Source organism: Camelus bactrianus, chromosome X (assembly GCF_048773025.1).
Source record: "Camelus bactrianus isolate YW-2024 breed Bactrian camel chromosome X, ASM4877302v1, whole genome shotgun sequence".
Classification (NCBI taxonomy): Eukaryota; Metazoa; Chordata; class Mammalia; order Artiodactyla; family Camelidae; genus Camelus; species Camelus bactrianus.
Window position 1 is genome coordinate 20315163 of NC_133575.1, and position 13525 is coordinate 20328687.

The window sequence follows — 13525 nt, forward strand, 5'->3', positions numbered from 1 at the left end:
AATTGTTGCTGCTCCAGGTCCTTGTTCACAACCCTCAAACCCCCCACCATTGGCAGGAGTGTCCTTGCTCAAAACCTGCCAACCTCCGCCCCCCACATCCACCTTTAGCAGGAGTGAACATAAATCTTTTCAGTTAAAGAGTCCAGAAATAAGACAGCGAGCTACAGACACACACACAAAAACAGATGGAACCAGCTGGGACCAAGATGGCAACGAAACTCACCAACAGACCCTGAGTCTCAGTATTTGCTGATTTTTACTATATTAGCATATTAGATGACACACCTACCAGGAGCCAGGACCTGACATTAAGGACTGTAAAAGAATTAATTTAAAAAAAAAAAGAAAAAAAGGGTGGCACCGTACTCCCTCAAAAAAAGCCCTGCCTCCTCCCTGGTAGACTAATACATATTCCTCCCCCTCATTAGCTTCACTCCTTCTCCCTTTGTCTTTACTCTTTAAAATTAAATCACTCTTGGCAGGTGGGGGAGAAGTTGATCTGTGAATTTAGTTCCCGCTTCTCCATTATTTGACCACTGAATAAAGCTTGTGCCGTGTCCATCTCAGCTTTGGTTTCCCTATTTTCCGACTGGAACTGGAATGGAAAAGGAAGGGGAACCCTCCCCTCTGAAGCTATATCTCAAATTCTATCAATGGACCTTTTGTACTTTGTTACATGAAAAGCCACGGATATAGCTTGCATTTTTAACATATCTTTTACACGAGAGTAATTTTGTAACATCAAGCATTGGTCACTAGAGAATTCTGCTTCACTGAGTTTTCATTATGTAATATAAAAATCATTATAATGATATAATGACTGCAGTAATGTCATCAGAAAAGTCTTTAAGTACTAAGAAGCTGTCAGGCTTATGGAAGCATTTACAAGTTTCCCAAGCTCCTGATTTTTGCATGAAATCTCAAACTTTGTCTTTGGCAACAAATACTGTCAATCATTTTCCTTGAAGTGGCAGTCTCACTTTATTTTGAGACATTATCTTCCATATGCCCCAAGTCTGAATAACCATTACTTCTCAGTCAGGAGTTCTTTCAAGTAAAAATAATGTTCCATGGAAGACAAAACACCTCAGCTCAAAACTCAAAACAACTACATAAATGCTTTTCCTTCAGACAATCACTTCCTTTAGTATGCAACAGAAATGCTTTCTCTCGACTTCCCACGTCAACAGACAAAATGCTAAAAGATGTGCTAAGATTTCGGAAAATTCTTTTTCCTGCTTTTCCCAGATCATTCTAAGTGAAACCAGCATTTAAAAACAAAAATAGTGCGCGTCCAGTTTGGCACCAAGGCCTTGATTTGTCCTAAGGCGCCAGTTCTATCCTGTTACTTTTGTAACTTCAGTGCAAATATTAACACAGTGAAAAAGAAAAATAATTTCTTTATATAATTATTAATTTCCTTACACTCACAGACAACCTGAAAAGGTCTCATTGATGCCGATGGTTCAGTGGAACATATTTTGAGGACCAAAGGCTGAAAGTGAAAAGTCTAAACATAGACTGAAAAGTATGGATTCAAGTTCTAGGTCTGCAATTTTCTAGCTATAATGTGGGGTAAATCATTGAGCCATTTGTACAATCTCCCTTTTTCCCCAATACATGCTATGAAAGTGTTAGGCAGATAAGAAATGAGCACTGGACAGGGGGAGGGGAACGGGAAAGGAGCAACTCACAAAATAACAGTACACCTGTGCTCAGGATAAGAGGCTCCAAAAACTTTTACTTTCTCTAAATGAGGGCCAGCAAAGCAGCCAGCTAGGATGGAACACTGCGGCTGCGCAACAGAGAGAAGGACCTGGCTTAACCTGACCCGCTGCTCATTATAATGTAATTCACATCGCAGTTTGAGCCCTCTTCCCTTAGGTTTGTCTGTGTGCATCATGGGTAAGAACATGCCCAAAGGAGATGCGTGTGCCTGAGCACAAGGAGAATGAGCTGTCAGCCTGAGCACCCAAAGAACCTCAGCCACAAATCAATCAATCACGAAAATGCCCCCTAAGCCAAGATATAAAAACAGGAAAAACAAAGTTGCGGCGACATTTTTCCTCTCTTGGATTGGCCCGCTCCCAAGTCTTGGGAGCGTACTAGATTTTAAAGGATTTTTACTTTACTAATAAAATCTTATTTGTATCACGCTTTCTCTCGTTAAAAATTCATTTTTTTCAGGCGACTAAGAACTGAGGTAATTGTCATTCCCCTCCTCCCAGTAACAAAAGTATATTTTAGTTACCATCACCACCACTGGCTTTTCATGAACACATAAAACAGTTAATAGCACCCCTTTAACATTTAAGTACGCCAGTGCTGCGTACTGGCAATACAGTGTTACATAACGCCTTTGTGTAAAAACATTTCTAAGCAAATAAGGTTGAAAGGATTACAAAAATTCATTTATCTCAACTTCGATGATGTAACAGCTTTGGCGTCCCTGTAACATTTGAAATATCAGGAAGACACAGACAGTCCATTACCAGAAATAAAACATGACTCTCAGAATATCACTGTACACGTAGAACAAGTAATACCACAGCGGAACTCAAGAGCCTACCTTTGAGAATCACAGAGCTCCTGTACTCCGGCTCTCCCTTCTCCTTCTCTGGTGCTCTGGCCAGTTTGCCCATCTAGCTTTCACGAGATTCCCCACCTCTTAGCTCACTTCCTTGGGTTTTCCTATTGGTGGAGAAGCAGTTACGCCTTCAGCGTCTTTTCTCAAAAGCTGACATCTGCTAGATCAGGGCTTCTCAAAGCCTTAGATGCACTGGAATCACCTGAAGAGATTTTTAGATCAATTACACCTGAGAACCCCACCCTCCACGATGCTGACTCCGTAGGGTGGGGGTGGTCAGGTAATTGTGTTTGTAAAACATCCCAGGTGATATCCATGTTACTAATCTCAGGACCACACTTTTAGTTGACAAACTATTCTACTACTAATACAGATCATCTTCAAATTATAATTCAGGTATGTTATTGTAGGGTAGTGCAATGTGCCACCCCAAAATTGTGTCTCTTTAGCATGTGGATTATTTCGAGCTGAAAACAATCAAGGCTAAAAAGACCCCCAAAAAATTTTGACCCTCCCAACTACCTAAAACAATGTAGGTGAGGACCTGTTCCAGGAAGGGAGTTACCACCATAGATAACTATACTTTAATACAAAGCAGGTGTGTAGACAGGGAGGCATTTAGCAATGTTAAAATTCCTGTGTTCCACTGACTGCCTGGCCCAGCAAACATGTGTTTACCAAACATTTGCTTTTCTATCTCCACGTGAATTGCCTTCCTCCCCTTTGAAGTCCCAAACCACTACCCCCAACATCCTCTTTAGTCGTCAACTAAAGATGATATTTAAGGTGAGGACTTCCGCCATTTTGGCAAGTTCCTCAGTTTTCCTGGGTCTCTCCCATGTACACATCTTATTAAACTTGTGTAAGATTTTCCCGTTAATCTGTTTCATGTCAACTGAATTCTCAGACCAGTCAGAAGAACCTAGAGAGGTAGAGGAAAATTTCTTCCTCCCCGACATTATCATGCCATCAGGGGCATGGTTTCTTTTTTTTTTTCCCCCTTACCAAGATCACCAGGCACGTAGGGCAGGGAAGCAGAGAAAATCTACATTCAAGCTATTAAAAAACAAACAAACAAAAACTCACACACAAACAAAAGAAAAAGTTGAAACCAAAAGAAACAGTTCCTTAATGAATTGGCAGTTTAAATTTAGTTTAAATTTAAACTAAAGAGAATTAGGTATGCTTGGTAAAATAAACAGCTGATGGTATTTAATTTTCCCTTTCTCTTATTTTAAAGGCTCATGGATTCACTCAATTCATTGGCAGATAAAGACAGTTTCCGCTGACTTTTTATCTCATGGAATTTTTCCTATTTTATAGGTTGCATATTTCAGGGCTTGAATTTTTCCTTTGGAAATTATCTTTTCAACTTCACGTGAATTGGTTCTTTTTTAAAATAATAAACCACCTGCAGAAATGTGTTAGCCTAGAAGAACACTAAAGTTTGTAAATCTGTGAAAGGGCAGAAATCAAAGCTCTCTGGAAGGAGTTAGCTATGAATGTTCATGATAGCCTGTTAAGTCACATTCGAGGGAAAAAGCTAAATGGCTATTTGCTGATAACTTTTTAAAATTTAAAGCCCAAACTGGTCATTGAAAGTAACTTTCCAGTAGAAAAAACAATCCAAAGATCTAGCCCCTCTTGTAGAGAAGTTTTAGAGAATACAACACCATTGCTAATGGCATCCATGAATAAGATGCAAACATGCCGGAGGGTAGTGGGAGAGATGGGTAGAGAAACAGTTTACTCTGGAAATATGTTTTAATGATGAGGTGGCTACTAAGACATATTACTTGACTTATGCTTTTTTTTTTTTTTTTTTTTTTTAGGGGAGGAGGTAATTAGGTTTATTTCCTTACTTATTTTTTTTAAGTGGAGGTACCGGGGATTGAACCTAAGACCTTGTGCATGCTAGGAAGGCACTCTACTACAGAGCTATCCCCACCCCCCACAAAAGATATTATTTGAAATTGCTTAAAGTCAATTACATTTTGAACATTAGGACTATACTTAATTTGGCATCCCTGTATTAAAATATCAGGAAGATACACATAGTCTATTATCAGAAATAAAACATGACTCTCAGAATATCACTGTACACATAGAACTAGTAACACCACAGCAGCTCAAATATGAAAGACCACATTTAAAAGTAATGGACCATTCAACCATTCTCTTTTCATATTTGAGAAAACTTCCCTGTATTACTTCCTTAAGGGCTTTAGTAGCCAAAATTATTTCATCGAATCCAATCACCATAGCATGTACGTGTCTAGATCTCATTTTGTATATCATGACACTGTATACCTATGCACCTTCCAGAATAAAGAACAGTTAAGAAACAAATTGGCTTTATTAGGCGATTCATGAATTAGGCAAGCATCCTATCTAATGTTGACAAATAAATGCGTTAGCCTAAAAGTTGAGAGTTATGTTGTATTTGGCGGGAGGACTCGAGCCGGGATGATAGCCTCTCAGGTCGCTCTGAGGGACTGCTCCTAAGAGGTGGGGGAGGAGCTAGGATATACAGGAGCTTTACAACAAAGACCAGGTAGTTGGAACAATAAAAGATGACTTGTTAACTAAAGAAAACCAGACATCTCAAGTTAAAGAATTTAGTGCTTTTTTATGTACGGGAGGAAGCAAACATTTGGGCTCATTGAATTCATTCCTTTGACAAACACCTAGCTATCTAGGGCCAGTATCCTGTCCTTTCTTATTCTGAGTCCCCTCAGAGGGCACCACTGTGAGTGGCTGCAGAGGCTGGGCTGCAGGCTTGTCTTCATGGGGTGGGGGGAGGGGGCAGCAGCTGATGACTTGATGGCATCAGCATCCTTTGTTAACTGATGCGGTTTACAGTAGTTTTCGTTCACACTAACAACTAGAGGGGTACTTCGAGGGACTGTACAATATGGAAGGTTTTTATAGGAAGAAGAGTTTGGCAAGGGAGCTATTAGTAAAAGGAAAAAAAAAATTTAGGCCAGGACATCTTTTGAGGGGAAAGGCAATGGCAAAGGTTTTATCATGCAGATTGCCTCTTCTTCCACTGGGGGGTGGAGAGGGCCTATGTGACAGATCATTTTATTGAAGCTGATCAGAAAATTCCAGACTGGTTGAGTAAAATTACCTATCTGAGGAAAGTCAAAACTGCAATTAAGTGTTGATTTGCTGTCATGGGGGGTAAATGACTCTATTTGGGGCCTGATATTTCTTTTTTAACAGACTTTCAAATGCCTAAATGCGGTACATTTGTTATTTCTTCTCCCTAAATGAGAGATTAGGAAATGCTTTAGGAAAGGAGACACCTGAGCTGAATCTTGGATTAACCGGAGTAACTCAGATGAGGGAGGGAACAGTGAAACAGAGCAGGACCCCGTGGGGCCCTCCCGGGTGCAAGTCTCTTCCATGTCCCCCATTTCTTGTTTGTGGGAAATAGGCTAGGCTTCATTCAGCCTCCCTGACCTTCCCTGAGTTCCAAATGGCAGATTCAAACAGTTGCTGATCCTTCGTTGTTTCCTTCTCTCTTCTTCCTTTCTTCCCAGCTTAAACTAGTGAACCACCCACTTTGCAAAGTCTAGCCTCTAAGTATCCTCATTGCCGGGGTGGGACACTTTTATTCTAACAGCCCACATTATAATACCCTAATATTGGTTTCTAGTTGCATTTTAAAGGGAATTATTTGATTGGCTGTAGTTTAAAGCCTTGCTGGCTTTTTGTGATTGGTTGTCCTTCGAGTTGTGTTTTTTTGGGGGGCGGTAATTAGATTTATTATTTATTTGTTTTAATGGCGGTCCTGAGAATTGAACCCAGGACCTCATGCATGCTAGGCATACACTTTACCACTGAGCTATACACTCCCCTTCTAGTTGCATTTTAAACTGGAGATAGTAGCAAAATAAATAAAAGAGCTAAAATACATTAAATGCCCATTATGGACATGGAATTTAATAGAGTCCACTCCGTGTCCCATTGTCTCTGCCTGGCCGAGCAAACATGTGTTTATCAAGCGTTTGCTTTTCCAGCTCCCTGTGAACTGCCTTCCTCCTCTTTTAAGTCCCAAATCACTACCCCCAACATCCTCTTTTGTCTTTGGCCTGAGATGGTGTTGCCAACTTACTCAGTTCTCCTGGGTCTCTCCCATGTATACATGTTTATTAAACTTCCATTTCTCCTGTTTCATGTTAATTTAATTCTTAGATCAGCCAGAAGAACCTAGAAGGGTAGAGGGAAATTTTTTCCTCCTCAACAATGCTCACTCAGAATATCGGTAATAACATTATGATGATGCAGAGAAGTTACCACATTGCATCTTACCTAAGGATAATTGGGTGGTAGGCCAATGTTAATCCTTTAATTAATGACACATTAGGTGATACAGGAAAATCCTCCTACTAAATGTTGTGGAGAGATAGCGGGATACTCCTAGCTATAAGGCAGTTGCTGATGATACTTGCATACCATATATTTTGACTTTCTAATAAAAGGCCTGTATTCATAGTCTAAGCAAATAACTATGGAAGGACTAAGTATACATATAAATGCAAATGGTGAAGCAACTTCTTATTAAACTGACCAGAAACTGACAGTGCTTTCATTTGCTTGTATTCAGTATTAAAATCTTGACTTTTTTGTGATTGATTTGTTTTTAGGTTAACTATTCCATACACAGCAGGTATTCAATAAATAATGTTGACTGACAGATGGTTGAATGTTAGAATGTACTTCATCCTTACAGGCAAATAGACACCTGGTGATTGATTATGGTCAGTCTTTAAAATATATTTTGTGCATGTTTCAGAATAATTACTCGCTAAGTTTAATTCTGAATTTAGAATGGTTGATAGCTATCATTAATTAGTCTAGTTTAGTTTTTATTATGGGGTTGAATTCAAACTGGTTAAAATGTTTCAGTGCCATGCTATTTACAGTTTAAAATTCTATTTTTAAAACTTGTAAAGACGTACAAGGTAGCTTTCCTTCTGCTATTGTTGTAGTAAATTCCAGGACAGTAACTATAAATGATTGCTGCTTAATTATTCATGAAAAAAATCAGTAGATTCTCTGTTCACTTCTTTTAACTCATGAAGCTAAGTTTGAAGCTCATTTTCTTACAAAGTAAGTTGGTGTTTGATAACTTTAACCATGATTTTTCCCAACATGGCAATAACTCTTTCAGGACCCTCCTCTTTAGAGCACTAGGAACCTATTATCTCCATATTGTGAAGATAATTCATTGCCTGGAAATGTCCTCATTTAAATGTTCCACTTCATTTCTTCCAGTATATACAGTTCAGAGGAGTTAGTTTCTTTTGAAACAAATTCATGCCAGAACCCCAGGGATGGTTCCAAATGAATAAATATATTGGACAGAAAAGGTTAAAATAGGTGATCTGAATCACTCTTAAGCACTTCTTTTTTCTAACACTCAAAGGCATCTTTTATTCAGACATTTTCACAATTTACAATTGAAGAATGTTATTAAACACAGCTGTATATTATACGTGAAAGTTGTGAAGAGACTAAATCCTAGGAGTTCTCTTCACAAGGAAAAATATTTTTTTTCTATTGCTTTCATTTTGTATCTATATGAGATGATGAATGTTCACTAAGCTTATTGTGGCCATCATTTCATGATGTGGGTAAGTCAAACCATTATGCTGTACACCTTCAACAGTGCTGTTTGTACATTATATCTCGCTAAAACTAGAAGAAAAAAGAAAAATGGTCCACAGGCACTGACATCTTTGCAAGGCAGAACACACATTTACTGCAACAATTCTTATAGATTGCCTATGAGGCAATCTGTCAGGTTCAACTGAAATACTTGTTTTGAAAATAATTCATTTAGCATCCATTAATAGTCGTATTATAAAAAGGATGATGTTCAAATCATTTTCAGACAAGGGCATTCTTGTGTCATTAGGGAAGTGCTCTTTTTAAGTGTCAAACCATTACAGTTAGAAACTGTCACTAAAAAGGTAGCCATCTGTCATTATTTATTGTCAAAAGGAACATTCATTGACATGGCTCAAGTGAACTCTGTTAGCATTTCTCACTCTTGTTTAGCTATTAGGCCTACAATTGGCCATTTGCATAAAAGCCCACTGGCAAAAATCTAACAGAATTTTAAACTTAGGTTTTATTTTAAGCTCTATTTGGATTTCTAATAAGGAAAAAAAAAAAGGAAGTAAGAGCTACAAAAGTAATCTTTTTCTCTTTGGAAATATTGCCTAGTTTATGACCATGAATATCAGTAGATGACAAGTCTGTAAGTTTTAGCATTTGCTGCTTCTAAAATCCATTGCTAAATTTGAGAAAAATCTGTGTGTATTCTTTCAATATATAGTGCCAGCAAGAAATATTCTACTTTAGAAATAATATTAGCAACTAGAGAAATGGGAGGGAGATTTTATGTGATTATAAGTACAATCTTAACTTTAATATAGAAAACAGAATGTTCAAGATGACTATGAAATATTCAATTATTTCCTGTTAATTATAGGATCCAAAATGGTCCATTTCTTTGCCTTGAGTACTTCCATCTTTTTTCATTTGGAAGTCATTTGCCTTTCATTCTATTTATCTTTTCCCAATTTATATCCTTAAGATAAATTTTAGACCTATAACAAATGGCCCATTGAATAGTTGGCCTTGTCAAACTGATAGGCAGGAAGGAAAATAAAAATTGCTCGCTTCCAGAGGTCCATTTACTTATTAATGACAGGGTAGCTTACTATATTTTTCTGAGTATGAATTACTTCATCCAAGGTAGAGAGCCTGGCAGAGAGAAATGGGATGAAAGGTAGGCCTTTGAAATGCCACTTTAAAACCTCTCTATGACTTATATTTCATTTGCTAGAGAACTGGTTTTGAAATATATAACTTTCATTTTACAAAGCACTTGGACGGATGCAAAACAGTAGATCCAGTAAGCATATTTCCTGGGGTTACACATGGAACATTACTGGGAAACCTGTTCCATTATTTATTACCTGTGAGATTTGGGGCAAGACATTTCATCTTCCTGAACCTTAGTTTTCTCATCTAGGAGCAGCAACAGCTTAGTGGTAGAGCGTGTGCTTAGCACGCAGGGGGTCCCAGGTTCAGTCTCCAGTACCTCCATTAAAAAAACAAATGAATAAAATAAAACATTCAGGTGAACTTCTTCTCTGCTAAAAGGGATGGAGAATCTTACCTAAAGCATCTAAGATTATCATTCAAATGTCTTATTCTTTTAGTAGATGTGTCCAAAAAATCTTACCCTTGATACTGAACTTATTTGAACATTAGGACCAGTCATAAAAAAAAAAAAACAAAAAACCACTTATAATCTTAAAAAAGGGGTTTAAAATAACTACTCAATAATGTTATTTTGAGGATTAGCTATATAAAGTTTTTGGAGTAGCTGGCAGAGCTGGCATTAAATAATTGGTAGCTAATAATGTTATTATTATCACCACTAGTGATACAAATATTGGGCATTTACAAATTGCAGTTATCCAATGGACAATACTGTACATAATCACGAGTTCATATTTAGTTGTTCTCTTTGATATGAAGCTTATTGTTTTATGAATTACAAGTAAAGTTTATATATATGTCTTTATGCTTTGATTTTATATTTGCATAATTGTTTTTGCCAACAGATCCATTATCATATATTTTGGGATCACTCACTGTATGTCTAATATCACCTGCCTTGGGCACAGGGCACATGACTTAACAAACCAGCAATGACTAGTGTATTTTCCTGTTCAGTACATCAACATGATAGGTATCATACCTTCCTTCCCCCTCAAAAAAAAAAAAAAAAAAAAAAAAGCCCATTCAAGTGAGAGAAGAATACCCAGCTAGATTATAAGTGGTCTCCCAGCATGCACTACGAATCCTGATTTACCACTATTTTCCAATGCAGACAAGATTATCTGATTTTGTCACCTACCTGTATATCCCATCAGTGAGTTTCACTGATTTTGGGAATAACAGCAAACCCTTGAGACCAAGACTCAATTTGTCTTCTCATTGACAAAAATGCCAGCCATATTGTCTTTCTTCCCATTCCTCAAAAATCTTCAACCTCCCTCCTGCCCCAATGATTTTTCACATGCTATTCCCTCTAACTGAAATGCTCTTCTAAGTGTCTCTTCGTCTAGCTCACTCATATTCATCCTGTGATATTGACTTAGACATTTATTTCCCCAGTGAAGTCATCACAGATCATTTCCTGCACTCAAGTCCAGAACCTTTCCCTCTCATAGTACCACGTTTCTTTCCTTCAGCAAAAAAAAAAAAAAAAAAAAAAAGACATATAACAATTAAATATCCATTAAATAAGATATGTATGTGTGTGTGTGTTTGTGTGCCTGTACAAATGAATTTAAAGATTTCCAGGTATCTGAATTTTTAGATAGGAGCTCTATTCCTGGACACTATATCAAGATGAATTTGGATTATTTAAGTAGAATCAGCATCTGTCCTGCATTTGAAAACAAAATCTATCCTTAAGAATACTTCTGTTACAATACCACACAGCAATTCTATCCCTAGGTATCTATCCAAAGTAAATGAAAGCATATGTTCACTCAAAGATTTGTACAATAATATTCATGGCGGCTTTATTCACAATGGCCCGAAACAATGGCCTAAATTAGAGGGAACAACTTAAATGTCCATCAACTGATGGATGGAAACAAAAAGTGGCATATCAATATGACAGAATGCCATTCAGCAATAAAAAGGGATGAAGTATTGATACATGCAGCAACATGGATGAAACTCAAAAACATGCTAGGTGGAAAAATCCAAACACAAGAGATTAAATATTGTAGGATTCCATTTATATGATGTCCAGAAAAGGCAAATTTATAGAAGCAGAAAGTAGATTAGTGGTTGCCCAGACATAGGGGGTGATAATGAAGATTAACTGTAAATGGGCATGAGGGATCTTATTGGAAGGATTAGAATGTTCTAAAACCGGTTTATGATGATGGTTGCATCATTTGGTAAAGTTCCTAAAAATCACTGAATAGTTACAAATACGAAAAATTAAAGTTAGGGGAAAAATAAAGGGGGTAATGCAATGCATGCAAAGCATTTTGCACAGCATCAGGCACAGAGTAAAAAGGTCAATCAACCTTGGCTACTGGTATTTTTAAAAACAATTCCACTGTTCAAATGTGCATACCAGCTTTGCCACTAAATGTCAAGATCTAATGAAAACAAATGTTCCCTCTTCAAAGCTGACTCTGTCTCTATTTAATTACTCCTCACAAATGTTTCTTATAAACCATAGCTGTGGGAAAATTAAGGAATTAGCCATTACGACTGTCTTGGAGAGAAGCCATGCCATGTCCTCACTTAACCATAATACAAAACAGTATATGATTGACATCAAGATAGTGGTTATGCTTTTTAATGTTTTTTTAATTATTAAGTGTACCAGCTAAGATTAAATTAGAGCAACACTGTATTTGAACTAAGCCCTCTAATACACCTGTACCTATATACACACATATGTACCTAAGTACATACATTAACTCTGTCATACATATACAACTCTGCTCACTCATCAACTATATGCATGATGCTCTCAACCAAAATTTTTTTTTCTCATTTACACTGGCCTGAAATCTTGAGTCGCAACAGTTTGAGGTAGGACTTGAAATATGATAATGTTTGTGGGTGTTTGGAATGGAAGGAAAGTCGTCACCTAAAGTAAGTAGGGGAATTATAACAGTACCAGAAAAATATTTGACTCAACTGCTACAGTGATTGAGAAACAGAATATGAGATGTGTTGGAAAAATCAAATGTGGAGAAGACCCAAATAAGTAAACTATTTTTGAACTTTGCAATACATAATTTAACTTGTAAATTAAACTTAAAACTTGAAATTTATTTCTTTTAATGATGAGTAACTTGAGAAATAAGAACATATTCTGAAGATACATGCACCCCAATGTTCACAGCAGCACTATTTATAATAGCCAAGACATGGAAGCAACCTAAATGACCATCGACAGAGGACTCGATAAAGAAGCTGTGGTATATTTATACAATAGAATACTACTCAGCCATAAAAAGAATAAAATAATGCCATCGGTAGCAACATGGATGGACCTGGAGATCATCATACTAAGTGAGGTAAGCCAGAAAGATAAAGAAAAATATCATAGAATATCACTTATATGTGGAATTTTTTTTAAAAAAAGTCACAATTGAACTAATTTATAAAACAGAAATGGACTCACAGAGATAGTAAACAAACTTATGGTTACTAGGAGAGAAAAGTGGTAGGGAGGGATAAATTGAGAGTTCAGGATTTGCCCAGAGCTAGGGGGTGATAATGAAGATTAACTGTAAATGGGCATGAGGGATCTTATTGGAAGGATTAGAATGTTCTATAACTGGTTTATGATGATGGTTGCATCATTTGGCAGATATATCATAGTTAGCAGATACTAACTACTATATATAAAATAGATAAACAACAAGGTCCTACTGTATAGCACAGGAAACTATACTCAATACCTTGTAATGGCCTATATTGAAAAAGAACATGAACAGGAATATGTATATGTATAGATGAATCACCATGTTGCACACCAGAAATTAATACAACACTGTAAATCAACTATACTTCAATAAAAAAAAGAACATGTTCTGAAGTCACCATATCACGAATAGATATCTAAGGCTTAGTCCCAAATGTACACTGTTAAAGAACAGAGTATTATAACATAATCATTTTGATTTCTACTTGCTTTCCTCCAGGGGTAGAAAATACTGGTTTCAAGTTCTGATGTGCATTATCTAAAAGACTGTCAGTACAGCTACCATAGAAGTACTTTGCTACAATCTGAGAAGTTAGCTAAATATATTTGTTTCCTGACATCTAGTATACAGCCAACAATGAGTTAGTTCCATCTGCTTTAGG

At 37.0% G+C, this 13525-nt stretch overlaps 1 long non-coding RNA gene across 2 annotated transcripts in view; it reads right to left on the minus strand.

Annotated features, from left to right (window-relative positions):
• The window catches only part of LOC123618181 (uncharacterized), a 538073-nt gene that overhangs the window by 199240 nt on the left and 325308 nt on the right, over nucleotides 1-13525 (minus strand). The gene's annotated exons all lie outside the window — the stretch shown is intronic.